Genomic DNA, 26,808 nt, shown 5'->3' on the forward strand with positions numbered 1-26,808 from the left:
CTACGCACTTCTTCCATGCACTTCTTACTAGCCTGTCAGCTCTACTGTCTGCTCTGCACTATGCTTGCATTATAATCGAACAACACTGAAGCAATAAAGGAACAATACTAGATCATACTGATCAGCTGTATTGATTCCAATCTCTGTTGTCACCAACATAGACCTTTCACATTCTTCTCTGCCTCAGTACCCTTTATCAGAGAGTTCCAAATAATGTGCATTCACAGACACACAGGAGATAAGAAGTAGTGCAGGACAAAGAAAAGTTCAAAGACAAGTTCATTATGCTGCCAATTTGGAAAATAAATTAAGAAAAAGGAGGTTTCTTAATAATGCTGGTTCTTGTTCTGAGTGACTGCAGTGGAGCTGCAGTCACTCATTCTAATCATACAGCATTAAACCATTTTCATCCATCTGTGTATCTTCCAGAGACTGAGTTACAAAGCAAAGGATTTCAAGAGACAGGGAGGGAAAGAAAGGAACAATTCAGAAGGCAAGCATTACAGCAGATAAGCTGTGTCCCTTTTCTTCCTTCACAGCTCCCTCAGGACAGGAGCACACTTTATAATCCTGCAGTGAAGTCATTAGTTAATTGTGTTATGACTCCAGAGGAGTATTCTGATGCTTTCTGTACATCTGAATTCTTCTGTTAGGTCTTGAAATTTATGGAGTATTAAGAAAGAGTGTTTGGGTTTGGGCAGTTTTGCTTTGGTTTGTTTTGTTTGTGTCTTTGTTGTTTTTTTCTTATTTGGTCATTTGGTTGGTTGTTGGGGTTTGGTTTGGTTTTGTGTTGGTTTTTTTGTTTTTTTTTTATTTTAATAGACTTTTTGATATTTTACTGCCTCTTGGAGTCATCAGTGATCAAAATTCACCTTGTCCATATGCCCTGATGGTGCATTTGATCCTTTGATAAATAAGCACTTATTATAAGCGTAACATTAACTTGGAATGTATTCATGCTTGCTTTCATGACAACTTCAACATTGCTGTGAGAAATTTCTCCCCCTGAACCACTAATGCAGAATCTGAATTTTACACTACACTTGATTTGCATTTTGTTTGGATAATTCATGAGGATTTTTTTTTTTTTTAAGTAAATAAGGAATCTATGCAATCGTGGGATAAGTACTGCCATTTAGCATTTCTTAGATAAATAGACAGTTCTTAAATCACTTTTAAAACTTTCAAGTTTTAGAGCCTGTGGTGTGGCTCAGTAGAGCACACTGATTTGGAGATGTTTTAAACTCAGTATTTCCAAAACAAGTTCACAGCTTGACAGGCAAAAAAAGACATTCTCAAAATGTCCTTCAAAACATAAAACAACTTTTGAGAACATTTCTTAAATGGATTGCACATTCTTGCCTACAATGCAGTATTTTGCATTATTTTACCATAGCAGAATGTAACAGAAAGCATGTAAACATGAGTGGAAAAGGACCTCAGCTGGTCCCTCACCCAGTCTTCTGCTCAAAGTAGGGCCATCGTCAGCACTAGATCAGGTTAGCTACAAATTTTTCCAGCTAAGTCTTGAACGTCTGCAGATGAAGACTCCAGAGTCTTGCTGAATAACCTGCTCCAGTTCTACTCTACATTCTAGCTAATCTCTAACGTTTTCTGATCTCCAACCTGAGGTTTCCTTTCTGACACTTGTAACTGCTGGCCACAATTGTTTCATCTACTGGCCATCCTTCATGTAGATGAAAATTGCTCTTACATTGCTACTTATCATCTTTAATAACTTATGCAAACCCATGTTCCTTAGCCTCTCCTTGCAAATAATGTGCTCTAGGATCTGGTCATTTTGGGTAGCTCTTTCCAGTTTTTCCAACAACCCTCATGAGTTAGGTCTCCCTGGTATAGTATAAGATACATTTATTAAAAAGAAGCAACTGTGACTCACAACTATTCATGAATTTTAAAAATTATATATTTTCACAGCACTTGTTAATAGCAGGGGTATGTGTGTTGCAAATAGCATAATGAAATAACAAAATGGCATTGCCTATGCTTTAATAAGAATTGCTTTAATATATGAAAACCTCAGAAGTTTAAGTCACATTTAAAATGAAAATTTCAAAGTTAAATCATTGTGCTTCTTTCTCTGCAATTATCATTAAAACAAGTAAAACGTTCAGATTTACATTACTTCATCATTTCTCATTTAAAAGTGAATAAGTCCATTCATTTTACAAAGGCATTTAACTAGTTGTATCTTTTACATTCATTTGAATACGTTTTCCACCAGACTGCTTGTTTCTTGCAGAAGTAAAGCAGCCCAAATCTTTCTTGTTTCCAAGTACCTCAGTATCAGAACTGAAGCATACACTACTATAACTACTAGCAATAGCAGCACTGCTTTCTCCATGCAACTTTGCTGTATTGAAACAGGTTGCCCTGAACCAGAAATTATGTTTATCAATCTCTACACATTCAAGGTAAGACATAAGTTGTGGGAAAACTACCTGTGTTATTTAGTGTTCAAGGATACACCAGACTTCTTGTACTGATCAAATTAAAGTTCCTTACAACTCAGCACATTAACATTAAAGAAAACAAAAAGACAATTTACCTAGCCACTTACATAATACCCACTGGCATTTATTCTTGAGGAATAATATGGGATTATGTTTTTTTTTTCTTTGTTCAGTTTGAAAACAGTTTTCAAATAAGTTGCCCTTCAGTAATTTCTCAACACAACAGATGCTTGCTGGTAACCTCCTCTGACAGCAAGCTCCATGTGTTTCCTTAAGTTAGATGTGAACTTAGGGCCTTTTGATGAGAATTTTATTATAATTATGTGATTATAACAGTGAAATGGTAAAATAGTTGTTTACTGTGATTTTGAAGGCACTGTAGTTCAAGCTGGATAATACCAATCTCTTAACTAAGTCCTGGTACATGTCTAGACATTTGCTTAACTCCTTTCTATACTTTTTTTCTCTTGGACTATGATTTCAGGTAATGCACATGGGATACTAGGCATTTATACTACAGGTTGTGTGATATCTTTATCCTTCTGCAGTCCCTTACTAAACATCATATCTTTTCAACTATTGGTGTGCACAGATCAGATATAGTCACTGTCACTTATACTTTCTGTTTCTATTCTTAAGCACATACCAAGCCTCCCATCAGCAAAATGCTGTGTCTCAAACTGGTTAAAAGAAGAACATGAAATTAATGGAATGTTCCTATTTCAGTTTTCCCATTTGAAAATACTTTTTTGGTTGCTTTCTATTATGGAACCACATTAGCATTGTTCTAGTTGCCTTCATCACCCAAAATGTATTTTGTAAACTACCAAAAATTAGCTTCTCAAGTCTCAGTGAAGAAGCTGGCCTCTTCTTCACTGCCCTCCCACCCTGGACTTATCTTCTGCATGGGAAGCCATGGGAAGACACCAGCAAACAATAATCCCTTTATGAGACACAAGGAGGGAAAAGGAAGAAAAGGTGTCTGAGAAATTCAGTTGCCCAGCAACACTTGTGAACCATAGTATCAAGATGCAGCAAATACGGATTAGAAAACACAAAAGCACCATATTTACACATATCTGATGACAGCAGCTACCAAATGGCTCACAGTTGAGTATGCAGCTGCCCTAAACTTTCAGTGACCAAAGTGTCTAAACCCCATACAAGCAGACTGTGCAGAAACTCCATGTCAGCTCTGATTTCCAGATATTTCAGGGAAGCTGAATGTCATTCTTGGGGAGCTTGGGGGAAAACTCTATGGCTTTGGCAACTTTGCTTTTTAGAGTTCTTTGGCAGGCAAACACCATAAATAGCTTTTTCACAATATTAAAAATATTTCAGATAATTAAAATCTAATAGATTTTGGCTTAGAGGATTGCAAAGAATAGCCTGTCATTGTTCAGACAGCCCTGTAATAGAGCATCTTCTTAATTAGAGATGATTCACAGATGACTTGTAATAGATTCTCATAGTTCTGAACAGTGACGATATTTTCGTATTGAGCTCTTATCTACTCAGAAGTAATAAAGCTTTAACTTTAATTAAAAGAAAGCTCCTTTATTTTTAAGCCTGTAGATCCAAGCAACACTGAAATATAGAAATATAGCATGTCCTTCACTAAGTTTCAGTACTTAGAGCTCTTCACTTTATGGTTTGCTTTTATAATACTTGCTACCAAAAGGCATCTATTTCGGGGCACCCAAATAGTAACTGTTTATGCGAATGCAATATTGCTAACACTTTACATGGAGAAACAGGCAATGAGGTGGCAGACTGTTTGCTCAAGGCCTCTCAGTGAGTCTGTGATAGAGAACAGAATGGGGTCCATCTTAAATACAGGGTCATCCCCATATAACTCCATGCCTCATCACATACTACCATTTGCTTTACTTAATGGGCATCCATGACTTTAGGTCGTGGTCATTACAATGGTACAGTTTAAGACCAAAACACTCCATTGCTACTGATAGAGTGGTTCTCTGTCTCTTTGCCTCTTTCTTTTCCTTAACACTGCCTCTTGCCTTTTGCCAGGGAACCTGGAATGGATTGATCCAAGGAACAGAGGAGGTGCTTATGCACATGAATTTTCTGCTCATTTAACTCCTGAACTGGTGCCTGAGAGGTTCAATGAGCTTCAGTAGCTGAGGAAAAGGTAATGATAGGAGCATGGAAGAGAAGAAAGGTACGTCTGTGCCCCTCCAGGGCAACTAGCCATGAGATGGGCTTAGCTGCAATGCCCAACAGGACCTTACCTGCCATGGTAAATTGATTTTATGTGGCACTGACTGAAGATATGGAATAACTTCAGCTGCCTTTAGCTTTATGTCTTTCATGTTTGTTTGGTTGGGTTTTTTGTGGTTTTGGTTTGGTTGTTGGTTTGGGGGTTTTTTGCATATATTTTACTTGTAGCCAGGTTCTCTCTTTATGCTGAATTGAGAATAATTTCTCTGAGCACTCATGAGGACATAGTTTTTGTTTTAGTGCTGTTGTATATCTACGCTAAACTTTCTAGCACCATGACAAGCCAGCTTCTACAGCCAGCAAGCATGCAGGGGAGCCACATGGCTACTGGCATTAATTGCCACTGGCTCCTTCCTGGTAGGAAGGCTGAGGCTACCACAGTTCTGCCTGGGATTCCCCATGGTAAGTAAGAGCATGTGTCAAAGTAAAGTGTCTGAAGCTCAGATCACTTGCACAATTTGATGTGGATGTGCTGTGCTTACACAGAACACACACGTACACACAGAGACGCTTTGAAACATGACATGAAGTGACATTAATTACTTCATTCTAAACACTTGATAAGAAGCTATTGATTTATTAATTGGTGCAGTTAGAGACACAACACTTCCTCTCCTGTTTTTGAAAAGTGGGAATGATGGAAAACCTGAATCCAGCAATGACATTATACTTTCTGAAAGGTCACCATAAAATTCCATAAGATTTTTTGCCATTAAATGGATCTGGATTCAATATTGTGAATTATGAAAACAGTAAAACAGTAATGCTGTAACTCATAAAAAGCCCAAAGAGAGAAACCCTCAAACCAATTCACTCTCAGTTTCCACATACAGTAGATAACACCAAGAACCAACCAACCAATTGTCACTTGCAGATTTACATCTCCAATTAAATTAAACAGTAAGAAAACAGAGTACATATAACACAAATGTAACAGTTTAGCCTTTTTACTTTTCATTCAGGACTCATGATAAGTATATATATGCATATTTCCCTTTAATTCAATCAAGGGAAACACATGCAAGCAGTGTTTTGGTCAGGAAGGGATTACTCATCTGCAAGATGAGTATATCATCCAGTGTTCCCAGGATCAAGACTGTTTTTACAGCCAGAAAAGACATGTTCTATATATAAGCATTAAGTGCGTATTAGGTGCCTGACTAATATAAAAATATCAGTGCAAAAATCAATAATTACAACATCTTAACTTGAAGAACTAAAACATTTTGTAAAATGTAGAAACAGATAATCAAAGACAGTGCTGAAAGTCACAGATAAAGAAATCAGAACATTTAGTTATTTCAAATGTGGGAAAAGAACAGATTAGTAACTACTTACTCCAACAACTTGCATTACCTACAGCTAGCTTCATTATGTATCTAATGCTATGATGTTAAATACAACAGCCTGAACTTTCCTTTTTTGCTTCATTCAATGAATAGCTGTTGATTATACTTTCCAATGCTTTATGGTCTTATTAATTGATCTGAGTTTTAACAGATCCCAGTAACAGAACTGTACAACCAACTGACTATAATTCAAGGACATTTACAATAATGAAAGCATGCCCATTTGAAATAAGCTGTGCTTAAATTTCAAGTATACCTGGTGCTCAATAAACAGAAAAATCATTACAGTATTTTTCCATTATCAAAGAAAGCTTCTGTTATACTTTCAGCTGAAGGCTTTGCTTTTTGAGGGAAAAGTTTAAGTGTCAAGAGAAGGAAAATAATCAGAAACCCCACAAATCACTGTCTTTATACACTGTCCTTTAAAATGTAATATTTTTTTCCAATGAGTGTTTCCACAAAAAAGCTTTTTATATAAAATAAATGTGACAATTCAGATTTATTCCAAACCTTCCTCCAAAACCTCTCAATCTGTTTTAGGTGCAATAAGCTTGCATGTTAGAAAATAAGTGCCAATAAGTGCCCTCCCATTATAAGCCTATAAAACCCTTAAGTATAGATAAAGTTCCAAAATGTTACTTTTTCTCCCCAAATCTTTATGTTACAAAAGAATAATGAAGAATAATAATGCTACCATAACAGGGACATTACACATAAATACTTCTATTGTCTGATACAGCACTAAAAGTTATCTGTGTTGCTACTTTTGTCATCTTGCACAGGCTTGTCATGCCACCTTTCAGCTCATGATACTTCCTAGGGAACTTTCTTAAAAACATAGCCCTTAAAGGCTGAGCAATTAAAAGGGCTTAGGTTTGAAAAAGGTCAAAGGCTTTTGTCTTGCTTTTTGTAAGTCACACATACTGTCTCTCATGTCTGGAGAATGAGATACAATGGTTACAATTTTAAAACTTATGTTGCTTACAATTTTGTTTCAAACTCCATTTTGAGAAACCCTATCCTACTTTTATCCATATTATCTGCTCCAAAATATTTCCCAGGTCTGGGTAGGATGCTGTTCATGCACTTTGTAATGAGCCTTCCCACAGCACTCATTAAACAACAGACAACATGACACACATCTACAACAACTCATTACTTTCTGTGCTTGTAAGCACAAATTTTTGCAACCCATCAGCACCTTCCCTTTCCCATGCATAATTATTGCAGAGAAATCCAGGGAAAGCTGGATTTCAGTGGGGCTTTCATTCCCTATCATAGAATCATTCAGGTTGGAGAAGACCCTAGAGACCATTGGGTCCAACCGTCAACCCTGCTCTACCAAGTTCACCACTAAACCATATCATTAAGTGCCACATATAACCAACCTTTAAAAATTACCAGGGATGGTGACTCAAGCACCTCCCTATGCAACCTGTTCCAATGCTTGACTACTCTTTCACTGAAAATTTTTTTCCTAATATCTGGCCTAAACCTACCCTGGCACAGCTTGAGGCTGTTTGCTCTGGTTCTATCACTAATTACCTGTGAGAAGAGACCAGCACCTACATCTCTATACTGTCCTTTCAGGTAGTTGCAGAAGATCATAAGGTCTCCCTTCAGCCTCCTCTTCCTCAGATTGAACGATCCCAGTTCCCTCAGCCACTCATCGTCAGACTTATTCACCATGCTCTTCACCAGCTTAGTTGCTTGTCATTGCACCTTCTCTGGCAACTCAGTGCCTTTCTTGTATTGAGGTGCCCAAACTGAACACAGTGCTCAAGGTGTGGTCTCACCAAACTCGAAGTGTGGTCTCACCAATGCAGAATACAGGGGGATGATCACTTCCCTACAACTCCTGGACACACCATTTCTGACACAGGCCAGGATGCCATTGGCTTTCTTTGCCACCTGGGCACACTGCTGCCTTACATTCAGCCACTCATCAATTAGAACCCCCAGGTCACTCTCTACCAGACAAATTTCCACTCACAGTTCCCCCAGTGTGTAATGTTGCACGGGGTTGTTGTGGCACAGGTGTGTGATCTGGAACTTGGCCTTGTTGAAGCACACACCATTTACTTGGCTCATTGATCCAATCTGTTTAAGTCTCTCTGTAGATCCTTTGTACCCTCAAGCAGATCAACACTCCCCTAAGTTGGTGTTATCTGCAAATTTACTAATGGTGCACTCTAACTCCTCATCAAGATCATTGATAAAGATGTTAAACAGAAGTGGTCCTAATACTGAGCCCTGAGGAACACCACTTGTGCCCAGCCACCAACTCAAGTTAATTCCACTGACCAACACTCTTTGGCCCTGGACATCCAGCAGACCTATTAACAGGTGGCTCTGTTGGTAGCACGTAAGACCCTTCATGGGAAGGTTGTGAGTTCAAGCCTGCAGTGGGGCACTAGTGTCTTCTCTAGTCATGAGGTCTGTGGTGACAGGTTGGACTCGATGATCTTTGAGGTCTCTTCCAACCTTAGTGATACTGAATACTGGTTGTCACATTTGCTACCCTCCAGTCCGTTTGGACCTACCAAATAGCCAGGACCTCGTAAATAATGGAAAGTGGCTTGGTGAGCACATATACCAACTCTTTTAGTACTCTTGGGTGCATCTAAGTGGTGTAGCAGGTCAATGACCACCTCCTCTTTAATTATGATGACCTCATTCTGCTTCTCCTCCCAGTCTCCCAGCTTATGGGGCTGGATGTCCAGGGAGCATCTAGTTCTACTGCTAAAGACTGGGGCAGCCTTTTCCTCATCCTTTGTCACCACGTTTCTTCCTTCATGGAAGATGGATAGAGATTCTTCCTAGTCTTCCTTTTGTTGTTAATGTATTTATAGAAACATTTTTTATTGTCCTTAACAGTTGTAGCTAGGCTGAGTTCTAGCTGGGCTTTGGATCCCTTAATTTTCTCCCTGCATAGCTTCATTACATCTTTATAGTCCTCATGAGAGGTCTGCCCTTTCTTCCAAAGGCCATAATATGCACCTTTTGTTCTTGAGGTCCACCAAAAGCTCCCTATTCAGCCAGGCCAGATGCCTTCCCCACTGACTCATTTTTCAGCACATGGGGACAGCCTACTTCTGCACATTTAAGACTCTCAAAGTATGTCCAGATTTCCTGGACTCCTATACCCTTCAGGACTGCCTCCCAAGTGACTTTGTGGGTATCCTAATAGGCCAAAGTCTGTCCAACAGAAGTCCAAAGTGGCAGTTTTACTGACCCCACGCCGTTACTTCCCCGGGGACTGAAAACAATCATTTCATGATTGCTATGCCCTATCTGCCTCCAACCTCTTCTTCCTCCACAAGTTCTTGTTCACAAGAAACAGGTCCAGGAGGGCACCTTACCATCTGCGTCATGCACCTTTTCTTCCTTGCCTATCCCTTCTTGAAAGTTGGTAGCCATTGATTGCATCATTCCAGTTGTGTGAGTTATCCCACCAGGTTTCTGTGATGGCTGCTATATCATAGTTTTCCTGTTGCACAGTGGCCTCCAGCTCCTTCTGTTTATTGCCCATGCTGTGTACATTTGCTATAGATGCACTTCAGCTGGACTAACAGTCCTGCCACCTTTCAGGGAGAAGAAGCCCTAATTCCTACCTGACCATTTTCAGCCACTTCTACAGGTTCTAGCCTCTCAGTGATCTTAGTGTTTTTGCTGCCTGATGGGTCACCGTGCTCCACAGCCACTGAGACAGCAGCGTGAAAGACCGTATCAGTACACTGCCCCACGAGCACCAGAATGCCATGTTCAGGCTCCATTGTGTGAAAGACCTTATTCCTATTGTCTTCACAGAAGTCTCTGTTTAGTTGTAAAGGATTCATGATACTAAAGATTCCACCTTTAGCAGGAATTTCTGCCCAGTGGTATTGATATGTCAGATTGCAAGTACATGCAGCCACATTTGGTCCAACAGCAACAACTTAATGTGTAAAATAGACATGTCCAAATTGAACGAGAGAATTAAACAGAATCCAGGCTAAAGAGAGGTTAGTTCTGAATTTCAGACTAGATGACTAGTAAGCACATAATTAAAGGAAGAATTACTCATTAGAATGGGCGTGCTTTTGGTGTTTTGTTTTTATACATCTGGAATATGGCTGCCATGCTTCTTGTTTGGGTGATATTGTTAAGAAGATTTTCACAAGATAAATTCCGAAGTGCTGCTGCTTTCATTTTTCATTAACACTAATTGGCACTATATAGAAATCAGAATGCTACTGAAATCTGTGAGGCTGAATGAATCAAAAGCATGCACAAGCAGGACTGTATTTTGCTCTCCAAGTATACTGCCAGACAATAGATCTGTGTTAAGTAGATAACTTTGTGAACTTTCCACTTGAAATCAAAATCAGACAGTGCATTAGAGCGCCATTCACTGAACATGAATCAGCATACCAGCAAAGGGACTGGGGAAGCAGTCATGTTGCTTGGTTTCTGAATGATCTACACATTTATGTTAATTTACTGTTATTGTTACTACACAGATAGCCATGCACAATTCATCTCTTTCTCCTGCAATCCCAAAAGGTCTGCTCATCCAGAATCTGAGTTAAAGCAATGTGACTTCTGTTTCAGGTTTTCATTGTTAAATAAAATCAGACTTTCAGTTAAAGCAGTGCTCTAATTCTGTATTCACAACAGTCTAATTCTATATCCACAGCAGTGTCCCCTAAAAATTCCCTCCACTGGAATGACAATTCCTATTTGGAGCATTTTTGTACGTTGGACTTGATGATCTCTGAGATCTTTTCCAACCTTGTTGATTCTATGAGACTATGACTTTTCCCTCTCCCCTCCAACCCAGAAAAATTTAGCCTATGTTAGTCACTGGACTAAGCCTTGACAAAAGGTCATGAGAGAAGACGTGAACATGTGCCCAGCTCAGAAAGAAGGGCATAAGCTTGCAGCAACAGAAGAGGTATGGAAGGGTGCACAGTAAATTACACTTGTGTTCAGAAACCAGAGTTCTCCTGGAAACTAATGCAGCCAGCAAGTCATTGTGAAAAGGCTCTAGCATCCTTAGAGATTTAAGTATTTGCATGGAAAAAAAAAAAAAAAAACCTAAACAAACAAACAAACAAAAAAAAACTAAAAAGAAAATAAAAAAAAAAAAAAGAAAAGAAACAAATCAATGCAGAAAGCAAATAACATAAGTTTTACTCCACAATAATTATTTCAGACATCCTCAAATACTTTTATTAGATGGCTAATCCTAACAAGGATTAGCACCCACTCAGTAGGTCAAACCGGTTTCTTCTCAGTGCCATGATTTTTAGGAGGCACATAGTGGCTTAGTCACTTGGACTTATTGTAAAGAAGCATTCAGCTTATCCTCATTATTGATTTTATTCTCCTGTTCATTTCAGGCATCTTGGTGAGAGGAGAGCAGCAAAGAGTAGGAAGGGTTGGAGAGAGAGGAAGAAGTAACTGGAGAGATGTGTAACTCCAGCACTACTGTAGTTTGTGCCACTGATTTCTGCTCCAGAACAAAATTGCAGATTTTATCTTTCATTTTAAAAAATATTAAAACAGAAATTAAAGCGAGTGAGGACTACAAATGCATTTACACAGAATATAAGGATGTTAACACTCAGATTTTCCTTTCTGTGAAATAAAACCTGAGAACTGGTTACTGAGCATCTTTCTTATTACGCGCTTTACTTTTGATCCTGCAACAATCTTATAGTAAGGAAAAAAAATGTAAGTTTTGCTCCTACAGAATGACACAGATGACCTTGTAACACTTTGTAATAAAATGTATATTTTATATATTTTACTACTTAATATCTTGGGTGGTGGTATCTTCAGACACCACCATAACTTTTACAAAGTGCAGGTTCTGTTTGGTTGTGAGTGATACATTTCACATATGAAGACAATTAAATGATTTAAGCACAGATCTAAGGATTTCCAATACAGCAATTCAAATGGGAAATGAAGGTGCTGTGATCTGTGGTTTCCCACAAATGGGATTCCCCATTTAGCCAGGGATTAGCCAGGGACTCACCACTTGCTCCGCTGTCTGGTACCTTCCCAGATGATGTGACAACAATTCGAGTTGCCCTTGGCTCACAGAGGGCTAGGGGGCCTCTATCCTCTCATGCCCAGTTCACTTTCTGGAGCTTGCCCTCTGTCACTGGGCTATAGTCTTTCCATGGCTCTTCTGGGATTTAGTTGTCTTGGAGCTTTCACCTTTCTGCCTTGGTCCAGGTGCAAGGCTTGGATGTAGTTGTTGCCTGACAAGTTCTTTAGCTGCTATTCTGGCAGCATTTGGCTCTTGTCTCTTTTGTGGTAAGAACAAGGCCCAGGTGTAGTTGGTCTGCTAGGCCAGGCCCTTCAGCTGCTACTCTGGCAGCATTTGGCTCTTATTGTCTGGTGAGAACAAGGCAAGTTGCCTAACTTCTTGGCTGGTTTAAATACTGTCCCAAGACAATTAATGCCCTTTGGTAACAGAGAAACCTGATAACTGCACCAATAGGATGGGGCATATCCAAACACGGCCAGGGACACAGACAGTTCACAGATGTGTGACAAAGTTAATTATACGTGCTACATGTTTGTCTGGACCATCTGGATCCCAGGAAGTCTCAAGGTTTGCAAATTCACAGGTGCTTACCAGGTTAATTACATGTGCTATACATTTCCCTTGACTGTCTGGACCCCAGGAAGTGTCCAGGTTAGCACATTCACAGGTGCTTAGCCCATTGTCTAGGACATGTTTTCGGGTTTGACCCTTCAGGACACACTTATGAAAGAGAGCAATATGTTCCATATAAATCTTTGCAGGACTGAGGCCTGTAATGATGTAATTTATTTCCAGTTCCCTAAAATAGTATGCAAATGACATAGCAGAATTATATACACATCCTCTGAAATGCTAGTTGATGCTATTATAGAGATATTCAGAATCAAAATAGGTTTAGTACTCAGTTTCCTATCATCAGATCTCACAGACTTATGTGCAAATTTAGATGCACTGATTCCTCTTTCACTTTGATTTTCATACAGAAGGAATTTGCATGCAAAAGCAACGAGCTGTGATGTTCAGGGAAGTTAGTCTTTCAATGCCTTCATAAAATTCATTTAACACATCCATCACAGAGTGCATTTTAGCACCTCCAAAGTTTAGCTCCTTCCCTAATCAAAGCTGCTTTACAGGTATTAGGCATGGTTATTCTTCAATTTATTCATCACCTACAGCTGAATAAATTCATGTTCTCATCTGAAGCCTATCCTCATTAAAATAACATAGGACAGGACATTATAATTAATAGAATCATTATCATTTAACTACAATCTCCCTTGACCTGCCCTATCAGTGGAAAGAGGCCTAAAAGTGGATTAAAGTGTGGTTTGCACTGACTTGTACCTCTTCTTTCATATCACTTGAAGGAGGGAAATGGGCCACAAGGAAAGAGATGTACTCCCAGTGCCTACATAGACATAGTTCTCTTTTCTATTTGACACCTAGAAATTAAAATGGACACTTTTACAACATTTGATCAGTTTTTCCATTACAGCTGTGACAGAACATTGGGTCTTGTGTTGGGCCAAGAAAGATTGAACTGCTTAGCTGCCATCTGTGACTCTGAAAATACCATGCTGCCTCTTTACCCCGCATGATTTTGTATGTAGACATATAAGCAAGTACTGTTTCGAACTGCTACAACTGGTTAATATCAACAGCAAGAGGCTACAATTTTAAGAGAGAATTTGTCTTTGAAAAAAATTATTAATTTTTAGTATCTTCCCTAATTATTCAGAAATCCAATGGAGGATCCTCTCTGAGGAGTGTGGAGACTGCATAATGTGCTTCTCAAAAGTTTCATCATGTCAAAGAAAGGGAAAGCATATAAAAAAAAGTAAGAGAATCAAAACCTATGTTGATGATTAATTGAAGATATTTAAAAGAATAAAGACATGAATGGGTGCTATAGATCAATAGATTAATATCTATAGCAGGCACACCATAAAGGCAGGATTTTGTTTGAACACAACAGTTTGAAGATATCCCACATTCAGATAATGAATACTGGTAGAGACTGGCAGTATCTCTAAAGCACTACAATTGCTTTGTGTTTTAATCCAATGTATGTTTAAAAATTGTATATTGATGAATTCATTATGATTTTGCTAGTTGACCTTTGCCTGTTTTTTTTTTAACCCCACATGACAGATATCACATGGAATGTAATTCCCACCACTGAATGAGATCTGTCACTTCGGGCTATGTTCTATGTTGTGCTTAGTAGCTATCCAAGTTAAAGTGATATAAGATGGTATAACTTACTCTGCATATTACTATGTTTTATTCATAGCAGTATGACATAATAATTGTTTTGTAGTAATGAAAACTCTTGAAACAGTGACACGATACAGTTTTATTATAATTTCTGTAGGGAATGCAAGATCATTTACTCTTCATCTTAAGCAATATATTAGTCACAAGTGGTGTTAATACAAATTATTAATAGTCCATTTTGCATTCATACAGGCTCACAGGCAAAACCAAAGAATACATTAACCAGTTATGCGGTAAACAGACTAAGGTCAGACTTTCAAGAAACACTGAGTTTTGGGCTAAATCAAAGCATAAAAAGCTTTGGCCACAACAAAGCCTTTGGGTACACAGTCAGGAGCAAATGGAAAGCAAGGATTTGGTAGAATGATGTCTGCACTTGACTCTGCACATCTCTACCTATCTTTTTGAGTTGCAGATGAGATGTAATGGCGAGACCACAGGAAGGAGTACCAAAACATGGAAGATGTTTCTCTGATTTTAAACTCTCTTCATAGCTGCCCAGGATCCTGACAGACTCCCTATCATCTGCTTCCACAGCATCACAGAATATATCTGGTTGAAAGAGATTTCAAAGATCATCCAGTTCAACCCTCAACCCAGCACTGAAGGGTCAACACTAAACCACGTTTCTAAGCACCAAATCCACAAGCCACTTGAACACCCCAAGGGATGGTGACTCCACCACTGCCCTGGGCAGACCATTCCAATGTTTAATAGCCCTTTCAGTAAAGAAATATTTCCTAATATCTAGTCTAAACCTCCTCTGGTGCAGCTTGTGTCCATTTTCTCTAGTCGTGTTGCTTGACACCAAGGAGAAGAGGCTGTGCCCCTCCTCACTCCAAGCTCCATTCAGGTAGCTGTAGAGCTCTCCCCTCAGCCTTCACTTCTCTAGACTGAACAAACCCATCTCCCTCAGCTGTTACTCATAGGCCATGTGCTCCAGGCCCTTCACAAGCCTTATTGCCCTTCTTTGGACAAGTTCCAGCTCCTCAATGTCCTTCCTATGGTAAGGGGGCCAGAACTGAACACAATACTTGAGGCATGGCCTCAGCAGTACTGAGACCAGGGGGATGATCACCTCTCTGTTCTTGCTGGCCATGTTTCTAATAGAAGCCAGCATGCCATTGACTTTCTTGGCCACCTGAACACACTGATGTCTCATGTTCAGTCCAGGTCCCATTTTTAGTGACACTAAACTCCAACAAGTTGTGTCAAAGCAGAGACATCCCCAGAGTACATGAAATGCAGAAAAAAAGGCTCATATCACACTTCTGCCATTACCATGGCATATATGCAACACCCTGACTTCATCAAAATACATACCACACAGCCTAATCCTCCTCTGAAGGGCTATTAGGGCAGGAAGCAGCAAATAACATAGGGCAAGGGGAAAGTACCACTATGGCCACAGTCCCCTGCAGTGCGCCAGATCCTACATAAGCTCTCTTCCCAGCTCTAGGCAGGAGGATGTGCTCCTCCTTATTCCAGAAATACCACCACATGCTGTGATTTGGTACCATACAAGGCCAAATGAAATTTTAATCTGACTTGACTTTCACCCAGAGATAGATTCAGATTAATCTTCCCTGATGGCAGGAACTCAATTGATGGTACTCCAGATAGATTTTTATTATTTGTAGCCTTGTCATTTAATGACTGAATCAGAGGTGGCACGGTGGGGAGAATAAGGACCTCATTAACATCCATCAATATGTATAAAATATGCTAGCTCCAAATCTATCATTTGTACCCCAACTCAGTTATGCTCCTTTAGTACTAGTCATATAATGAAAAGTACAGCAGTTTGGATATTTTGACAGAAAAAGAAATGAAGCAGTGAATTAAATTGGCAGTAGCAGCAATGCAGAGGCACTAAATGAGAAGGATGAGGAAGGAGATTGTGCTGCCTGCCCCATACAGTAATAATGATTAGAAATGAAAATAAATTTGTCCAAAAGCCAGCACTGGTTGGATGTACTTGTGGCCTCATGAAGATGACATCAGTGACCCACTCTGTAAGTCAGAAGGTAAGTAGGACCAGAAACTGCAGACACTGCTTCAGTTTGTTCATTGTTACCTTTTCTCTTCAAAGAAACTTTGAGAATAATGACCTCCTAATTTTAAAATATAAAAGTTTCTACTGAAAAGAAACTGTTACTTGAGAATTCGGGGTGTTCAACCCCCTGATCTGGAAGACAGGGACAGAGAGCAAAATAAACCCTCCATAATCCAGGAGGAAGCAGTTAGCGACCTGTTAGGCCACCTGGACACTCAAAAGTCTGTGGGCTGGATGGGATCCACCCAAGAGTGCTGAGGGGGCTGGTGGAGAATTTTGCCACCAAGTTTGTAATTTTTCACCTGTCCTTGCTAAGAGGGGAGGTCTTAGCTGACTGGAGACTTGCCAGTTTGATGCCCATCTACAGGAAGGGTGGGAAAGAGAATCCAGGGAACTACAGATCTGTCAGCCTAAGCTCAGTACCTGGGAAGATAATGGAGAAGCTTGCCTTGAGTGCATTCACATGGCATGTGCAGGACATTCAAGGAATAGGGCCCAGCCAGCATGGGTTGATGAAGGGCAGGTCCTTCTTCACAGAAAAATTCATGTTGGAAAAGACCCTCAGGATCACCAAGTCCAACCAATAACCCTACTCTACAAAGTTCACCCCTAAACCATATCCCCAAGCACCACATTTTTATCACCTTTAAACACATCCAGGGCTGGTGACTCAACCACCTCCCTGGGCAGCACATTCCAGTGCCTGACCACTTGTCATGTGAAAAAAAATTTCCTAATGTCCAGTCTCAACCTACTCAGTCGTAGCTTGAGACCCTTCTCTCTCATTCTATCACTAATTACCTGTGAGAAGAGACCAGCACCAGTATCTCCATAATGTCCTTTCAGGTAGTTGTAGACAGCAATGAGGTCTTCCCTCAGCCTCCTCTTTTTCAAACTAAACAGCCCCAGCACCCTCATTGCCCTCTTCTGCCCTCACTCCAGCACCTCCACATCTCTCTTGTATTGAGGTGCCCAAAACTGAATACAATGCTTGAGGTGTGGCCTCACCAGAGCTGAGTACAAGGGGACAATCACCTCTCTAGTCCTTCTGGACACAGTATTTCTGATACAAGCCAGGATGTGATTTGCTTTCTTGGCCACCTGGGCACACTGCTGGCTCATATTCAGTTGCTTGATGATTAGAAATCCCTTTCTGCCAGACAGCATTACAGCCACACTTTCCCAGGCATTGCTGAGGGGTTTTGTGACCCAAGTGCAGGACCTAGCATTTGACTGTGTTGAAACTCATCCCATTAACATTGGCCCATGGATCCAATCTATCCAAGTCCCTCTGTAGAGCCTCCCTACTCTCATGAAGATCAACACTCCCACCTAACTTGGTGTCATCTGCTTGATCAATATAATCTGCTTCTATGACCAGGTGACCCACTTTGTGGGTGAGAGAAAGGCTGTGGATGCTGCCTACCTGGGCTTGAGAAAAGCCTTTAATACTGTCACCCACAGCACTCTCCTGGAGAAGTTGGCAGGTCATGGCTTAGACAGGTGTACTCTTCAATAAGTAAAAAAAACTCATAGGTTCAACTGAGTCCAGTGGGTTGTGGTGAATGGAGTTAAATCCAGTTGGCAGACACTCACAAGTGGGATTACTCAGGACTCAGTTTCCGGGCCAGGCTTATTTAATGTCTTTATCAATGATCTGGATGAGGGCTTTGAGTGCCCCCTCAGTAAATTTGCAGATTACACCGAACTGAGCTGGAGCATTGATCTGTTCAAAGGTAGGAATTTTTCTGCCAAGGAATCTGGACAGGCTGGATTGAAAAGCCAAGGTTAGTTGCATGAAGTCTTTTCTCCCAAGTAACCAGTGACAGGATGAGAGGAGATGGCCTCAAGTTGCATCTGGGAAAGTTTAGTTTGGAGATTAGGAATAATTTATTTCCTGAAAATGTGGTCATGGAAGAGTGGTGGAGTCACTTGGATGTGTTCAAAGCACCTGGAGTTGTTAAAAAAAAAAAAAAGGCAGACTTTGCACTTTGTGACATGGTCTAGTGAGCATGGTAGTGTTGGATTGACAGCTGATTTGATCATCTTAGAGGTCTTTTTCAATGTTAATGTTTCTACACCTGTATTCCTATATTGATTCTATACTTATATTCTATGATTCTATACCTCATTACTTGCAAAAAGAAAATCTTCAGATGGTCAAAATCCAGACAGCACATATCATACACCTGGCAAAGCTCCAGGAATATTTTACAGGACAGAGATGCTGGATTCCACAGCACTCTGCAACCTTACTTCAGGTAAGACTAGCTACAGCTTGTAACAGGTTCCAGGGAACCAGAGCTTTGATGGGACTTTGGGGTAATTTCTTCCCACTGTATGGGGTTCAGCTTGCTCAGCAAACCCCACACAACCCTAGTGCTGACCAGCTGACCTTGCACTGTTAGTAGAAACATTGTTTAATCTGTATGGAGCTGTTCAAGGGCCAAAGACCACAAAACAAGAGTAGACTGTGTAATATGCAACCAGGACTTATACTAAAATGCAGTATATACTATCCTAGAATGTATATACCAGCCAGGGCCTATAACTGAATATCTTTAGCTGGTCAAAATGGAAAAGTATGATGCTAGCCAACAATATCTGACATCTGTAAATTTCATTCTGAGGCATAACCAAACTGACTCCTCTGCACAGAAAGAGGAAATCAAGGTAGGACTTGACAGCTGTAGGCCTGCCCACTCCTTATTGTTTCTAACACAATGAAAATAACATCTTAAACCAAAATTTGCCTCAAGGAGTCTGATCTCTTCAGTGAAAACAAACAATGAAGGAAATAACTGAAAGTCCTAAAAAATACATCTTAAAATCATCTCTCTGTAGAGTTTCCACTGACTTCCAAAATGTGCATTATGGCATGAAGTGATTTCTCCATGTATTTACTTCCTCTGACACTGAGTCAAATTAAAAAAAGAGAAAAAGGTCAGTCTAGAAGGCTCAGGTTGTGAACATTGCGCATTGCAGTCAGAATTGAAGACTTGCTGCTTGGGAAGTGGGAAGATTAATTTTCTATCTGGGTCATTGTCGCAAGAAGGGGTCGGCAACGATCAATATGATCCACGAAATCCAACTTTATTGTTCCACACGTCCTTATTTATAGCCTTATCTTATACATAGTTAATTCTATTCTAATTTAACACACACTGTTGGTTACTTCCTAAAAGGTTACATCATTGTTTTCACTACTCTATGGAATTTCTTAATTGCTCTCTTTCCCAGATCTTCGCTACTCCTTATCTTGTTTGCCTTCCTTCTCAGGGGCAGCTTGACTTCAGCATACCAAGCACCCACAACTCCTACCCCATTGCTACACAAACAACAGAAAGCCCTTCAAGGTCGAACTAGCACAGATGTTTCCCAACAATTCCCCCGTTTCTATTTTTTACACATAAGGCCTTAAGGGTCATACCCCGAACACTTTACACAATACAATCAGGCTTAACAATAATACAATGATACCCAAAAACCTAGAAGCTTCTTTTGTTAATCAGGCTCTAGGCCTACACTGCCAGATTGCTCACTCTACTTGTTACTGGCATTTAGTCATAAGAGTTGTTCTCATCTTACACAAGATATTACTTGCATATACGAAAGCAAACAAATTAAAGCTAAGCTATATAGCAAAAGCAAAAGTTCCATAACATAGCATGTCTAACAGACTGATACAAGGCACAAAGCTTAAGTTGAACTAGTTACAATGTTCTAACAGAGCTAGCATAATACATGGTAAAAGATAACAAGCATTGTAAAGAAGAACTTAGATCTTAATAGTCCCAGTCTTTACATTTCACTTATTGACAGAGAAGACTTGATTATGCCTGAACACATTGCACACAGATTAAGACACAAATGCAATCCTTAGCACTATCTTTTACAATCTGCTTTAGGGGTATGTTGCATTTTTATTTCCTCTAGGATGGTCAAAAATCATCAATTATTTAATGGCAGCAAGATTTCCTTAATCTGTAAAGGTAGATCTGGCCAGGCTCTAGCTTCACAGACAGAAATCTGCAGGAAAACAGCAAGAGCAAAAAGAGCTTCATTGCTTGCCCAATATAAAAGTACACAAAATAGCGTGTTTTTGCTCATCCTAGTAATTCTGATCTCTTCACATTCACACAACAGTTAAGCAGTCACGACACTCAGTTAGAAGTTAGATGCTTTCTGTTGACATCTTGGGTCATCGTGACAGTCGAGGTCACTGCTAGGCAGATTTGCTGACTGTCATTTTCATGACAGTTGTGCTGTGTGTCTTGTGGTGAGAGGGTTACAGCACTTCTAGGGTTACAGCATCTCTAGGGTTACCATGAGCTATTTTTTTTTTCTGCTAGGGGGTATTCTCTCTATTCCCCCCCTTTTTTTGTTTTGATTTTGTTTTGGTTCAGTCTTTGTTTGGCGAAATGTAAAGATGAAACTTTATCCCCTAGGATGTCTACATTCAGAGGCACACTTAGTTAACAAAAGAGAAGACAAAGTTATCCAACAACCATAATATTCAGTCCTAATTCACATGGTGCCATGGTACATTCTTCTGAATGGCGTTTGTGATCCCAGATGATCGATGTTCAGCTTCATGGGCAATGCTGTGTCCTCATGGTCTTGATTCCTCTGCTGTTGTTTATTGCGATGATCACAGGTAGCAGGAAAGAAAGCTTGAGGCGACCTACTTGTCATCTGTTTTTAAAATTTATTTCTTGTTTACTTTCCTAATTATTATTTGTATTTTGCTGCAGTTTTTAATCTGTATTTTAATTTGGTATTCTAATCACCTTTTATTTTTAACCCCTTTTTTTTCTAATCCAGTATTTAATCCTTTATTTTGTTTGATCTTATATTGTTCAATTTTTTATTTTTTTTTTTTGCATCTTTAGTTCATTTAATCTATTTTCTATTTTTATTTTCTATCTTTGCTTTTTTATTATATTTTGTAACCTGCTTTTCTATTAATTCCTTTTATTACTATTGTGCATTTTAACTTTCTTGACGTCTTCTTTTACAGAGTTTTTGTTTTAACCTAGTAGTCTTGATAATCCTTATTTTTTATTAATTACTAGCAATTCTTATGCTTTTGTTAACAGCTATGTTGTCAGCAATCCTTATGATTTTTTAGCTTGTCATATTTTGGTTTTAATATTTTTATTTTTATTGTTGCTCTTCTTGTTTATTATTCTGGTATTCAGTACTTTATTCTGTTATTTAGTACTCTATTTTTTGTATCCAGAGTTTTTGTACCTGTTATTTTTCGTGTGTTTAAACTTTTTCTTTACACTTGATACCTTTTTGTTTACCATTTTAAAATTTTTTGTTCTTTGCACTTGTTACCCTTTTTTTTTTTTTCCACACCTTTTTTTTTTTTTTTTCTCTTTTTTTTGTGTAGTCTATGTCTAAGAAAGAAATCTAAAAACCTTACATTAGCTAAAGAATACCTTAGAAAATGAATACCTATTCACTACAAACCTTAACATTATTACAATATTACATGGAGCTCCTTTGAAATGCCTAGGCAGACACAAAAACAAAGACAAGAAGGTTCGAACCAAAAGAAAATCTCACAAGGTGAACTCATCACCAAGTACTCACACCTCAGTACAACCACTATGCATTAACTTCCCACAAGTACTAAATGCATACCATTCACTATGCTCACCAGGAAAACCCAGCAAAACTCTAAATAACAAATCTTCACACCTTAGCACAATGGCTATGTATTAACCACCCACAAGTGCCAAATGCGTACCGTTCACCATTCTTATTACAAAAGCTTAGCAAAACTCTAAATAGCAAATCTCTGAAAGACATTACAACCAGGAATGAGAAAATTAAGCACTGTCGCTTTAAATCAGAGCAGAGTCGCGGCTGAAGCCGCTGGGAAGGGGGGTCGCTGGTGCGAGGGGAAAGGGGTGGGGGCCGGGCAAGCGGCCGCCACTGGGCTGCTGCTGCTGTCAGTGCCGGTATCAGTGGTGCGTCAGTCGGTACTGCCTTGGTCGGAGCCGTCGCGGGCGGGGTGCGGTGGTAAGAACGCCGTCACCGCGAGCCCCCAAGCGCTCCGCTGTTACTCAGAGGGGCCGTTAAGCAAAGTCGGCCCTGTTTGAATTCCTCGCTGTCGGTGTTGTGGTCCTCCGAGTCCGAGCCCTCGCTGGCGATATCAGAGAAAGGTGTTCATGAACGAGATCGAACGCACCGAGCTGCCCCCTCTCGGCTCCCTCCCCGCTGGGTGCAAACGCGATGTGGTGGCAGCTGGCAAAACGCGATGTGGCCGCCGAAGATGTATCGGGGGCGGCCCCGGTCGATCGGCCGATACTTTGAAACACATCGTCCGGCTGCAACTCAGATAGACCTAGGGCTGCATCTCGTTTTTTAATACAGTTTATGCATTCTCGCCACGGCTTTTGCAGCTTGATAGTGCCCCAGTCCCACAGTCTGTTTCCATAGTCCAAACAAGTTTCATCAAAATAACTATCTCCGCTCGGGAAATACCCTAAAAGCGGATCCATGGGCCAAAAACCCAGGAATTACTTCGGGCGATATCTGCGCCTTACGCTTTTCTAAAAAGCATTGAAATAAGGAGAGCGCTGCCTCTTTTCCCGTATTCACCGACGGCCGCGAACTTCACTGCCGCGAGCTGTTACCCGTCAGTGTCAGCCGCTCCTTTCCTCAGGGCCGCCGATGCCGGCCCGCCCGAGTTTGCCGTCGGCCCGCCGATAATTTTTGCCGTGCCTGAATAGCAGCTTTTTGTTCTGCAGCATGCTGATCGAATGTTACCATAACCACTCTCCATGGCTTACTGTTCTTCTTAGCAGCCTTATCATCGTCTACACTTTTCATCCATAAATCTTGTCCTAATTCCTTCCACCGTAGTCTATCAAAAACATCGTTGGGATCTTTAAAATACCCCAACTTCTCAGCATATTCTAACAAAGGCTCTAATTCTTTCTTTAAATCAATGCCTTTAATATTTCGCTTTTCTAAAAAGCACTTAAACAAATCATACGCTGCCTGCCTGTCCATACTAGCGTCACTAGCGTTAGTACCTGTGCGCACAGTCTCTATATCAGCAGTTCCAGGTCTACAGCGTCTTCGGCTCCCAGGCTGCCCTCCTTCTCTTTGTCCGAGTGATCAGCCTCCGGTACTGCTATCCCGGGCCGGCTCCTTGCCTCCGCGCTCATGAACGTACACTTAGTCCTCGAGGAACCTTCAGACTTCTCTGTGAGCCTATGACCCTCTCTGTGGGGTCGAACCCTCTCTGTGGGGTCCCGTGTTCAGGCGCCACTTGTCGCAAGAAGGGGTCGGCAACGATCAATATGATCCACGAAATCCAACTTTATTGTTCCACATGTCCTTATTTATAGCCTTATCTTATACATAGTTAATTCTATTCTAATTTAACACACACTGTTGGTTACTTCCTAAAAGGTTACATCATTGTTTTCACTACTCTATGGAATTTCTTAATTGCTCTCTTTCCCAGATCTTCGCTACTCCTTATCTTGTTTGCCTTCCTTCTCAGGGGCAGCTTGACTTCAGCATACCAAGCACCCACAACTCCTACCCCATTGCTACACAAACAACAGAAAGCCCTTCAAGGTCGAACTAGCACAGATGTTTCCCAACAGGTCATATCGTGGTTCACAGCAATTACTCTATCCATAGTGACCCACAGATGACTGCACAGCATGCATTAGAACAAGCACTAATGGAAGAGGCCAACCCAGCTGAGAGCAGCTGGGAAAGCTTGCTGGTCCAGTGCATTACATCTGACTGGCAGAGTCCCAGCACAATTTATGGAGCTTAGCAGTAAATACACAGTGTTCTGGCATGATACTTAATACAAAAGAAAAAGTGCTGCCTGCATTACAAACACAGTCTGCTTCCTCTGCCAGCTTATTTATTCATGAAACTGTAAATGAAGACAGGCATTAGCAGAGTAAGCATGTTATTAAATAAGTTTTATTTTTTAATGTAGTAGCATTCAGAATAGAATTCACACTTACCTTCACAAATGTGGCTCTAGAGAGCTAAAATGTGAATTTGACAAGAGGACTTTCGAAATTTTTGCCACTGAAAAATGATTGGGCTTTTTCAGACTGAAAAAGAGTCAAGGAAATATTTTCTGAAACTTGCTTTACAATTTTCAAAAGCACAAAATACATCTCCCATAGCTGGTAATGTTGATGTACACTTACATACATTTCGTTATTTTACCTCTAAGTGATGTCTGTACACAAAATCCATTTATAAACCCACTGTACAGATTAAATACAACATGCTAAATACTTTTTCCTGGGCTTATTTGGAAAGGTGATTTTTTTTCAAGAATTTATACTCTAAATTGACATGAGAACAAGAGTCACAATTTACAGACCTAAACACTAAGACATTGATAATGAAAAGGCAGATTGCAAAGTCTCTCAAGCTCTCCTTCTCCAGTTGACTAAGGTTAAATAAACTTAGGGGTGCAAAAATTTTGCCAGTTTTCAGGGGAAAACAGTTTCCTTCAAAAAAGCCCCAAAGATAACACACACACAAAAAAATCCCACTCCAACCCAGCAAACCTTTGTTTACTTCAAGTCCCTCCACCCCTTCAAAACATAAATTTTCCTACTAGAATATTTGCTTATTCAGTTATACATTATTCTGCTAAAAAAAAAATTCAAACAGACAACTCTAGCAAGCCAAAAAATTAAAGCTTCTACTGCTCATTTAAGCAGAAATGATGCCAACTTAAAAAAGACAGAACCAAAAACTAATCCATCTCCTAGATCAATACAAAACTCAGATTATAGTCAGGCCATCATTTATTTCAGGTAGAATTTTGCTTGAGCTTTATTTATAACCATTGTTTATTTCTGCACACAGAAGGAAAACTCTGAGAACAGCAAATGGAAATTCGTACAGTGCAAACATCAACTTGTTGGATTGTCCAGGCCATAAACTGACACAGAAGAAAAAAAGAGGTCTTCAGGTGTCTCCTTGCTCACTGGTGTGTGCCACACTTACACACGCCATCGGTATTGTGGAAAGCTAGATAGGTACTCTAGGAAGGAGGCTGGTGATAGTGAACGTTAATGTGTGAACAAGACCATTTGAATAGGTGAACAGGGATATTTTCTTTCTGGCTTGTTAAAATCAGTAAGACAATTTACCTTTATTACCAGTCTCCCCAAAAGCCCAAACAAAAAACCCAGGGTGCACAGAGAAATCTCCCTTCTATGTTAATTCTGAAACTACATTCCTAGAAGGAAACAGAAGATGAGCAGTCTTTGTCAGTTTGTCTTTCCAAGCTGCTGTTCTTTTCTGCTTATCTTAATTACCTGCTTAAATAGGACTTAGGTCAGGTGAACTTGTGATGTCATCAGGAATCAGGTGATGGCTGATGTAATTAGGTGAACCCAATTAACACAGGAGAAACAGGAATCTGGGTCACAGTTGTGGTAGATTAATGAATGTGCATCTCTGCAAGGTCATTTGCCAGAAACTGAATCTCAGCAGTTTGTTGCAATTTTATTGCTGCCCTGCATTGCTCTGGAGCAAGGAGGTAAAAACATGCAATGCTGAGAAAGTAACTAAATGACTCCATTTGCTGATACATTTGAATATTTATGCTGTCTAATGGACTTCTTCAAAAATGAAACTGAAGTTCATGTCCCATTTGGTAATTAAGACAGAAACCTAATGCACAATTAAAGATTTTCTTAGGACATGGCGCTATATCTTTAAAACACAGCATTCTTCTAAGCCATCATCCATTATGATGTTTTCTTATGCCGCCAGTGGAATAAGATAACATGCCGGTTCAGTTTATATTTTTACATTTTAGAGGTAAAATAGCAAATTGTTTGTATTTATACCTAGCCTTTGCTGTTATCAGCTGTTCATCTTTACTTTTTCAGGTTGGAAAAACAAATGGCCTGACTAGGAATGAAGTAATTTTTTCAACTTTGTATGTACTACAGCAGCTTGAAAAGTCTCAAAACTGCATTGCTCTACCTAGGGTGTACTATGTATCCTACACAGGTGCAGGAGCTAAAGACCCAAAGATAACAGTCTGAAGAGCATCCATAAATGGGAGATGAAAGCAAAATGTTTGCAGACCACACTTGAGAACAAGATTAGCACAGAGATGGTGCCCAGCTAAGCAGATGGTGTTCCCCCAGATCAGCCTGCATGGAGAACCTTCCATCTGCTAGTACGTTCAAAACAGGACTTCATAATAAACAACATTTTTAATACTCACTTAGAAATATTTATTTGATTCCATGTTAACATTGATGAACTCAAGCTATATAGCACCAAAAAGTACTCAGGAGGGACTGAAAGGATTAGCAGGAACTCCAGATTGCTTCTTTT

Source organism: Dryobates pubescens, chromosome 6 (assembly GCF_014839835.1).
Source record: "Dryobates pubescens isolate bDryPub1 chromosome 6, bDryPub1.pri, whole genome shotgun sequence".
In the NCBI taxonomy this organism is placed as follows: domain Eukaryota; kingdom Metazoa; phylum Chordata; class Aves; order Piciformes; family Picidae; genus Dryobates; species Dryobates pubescens.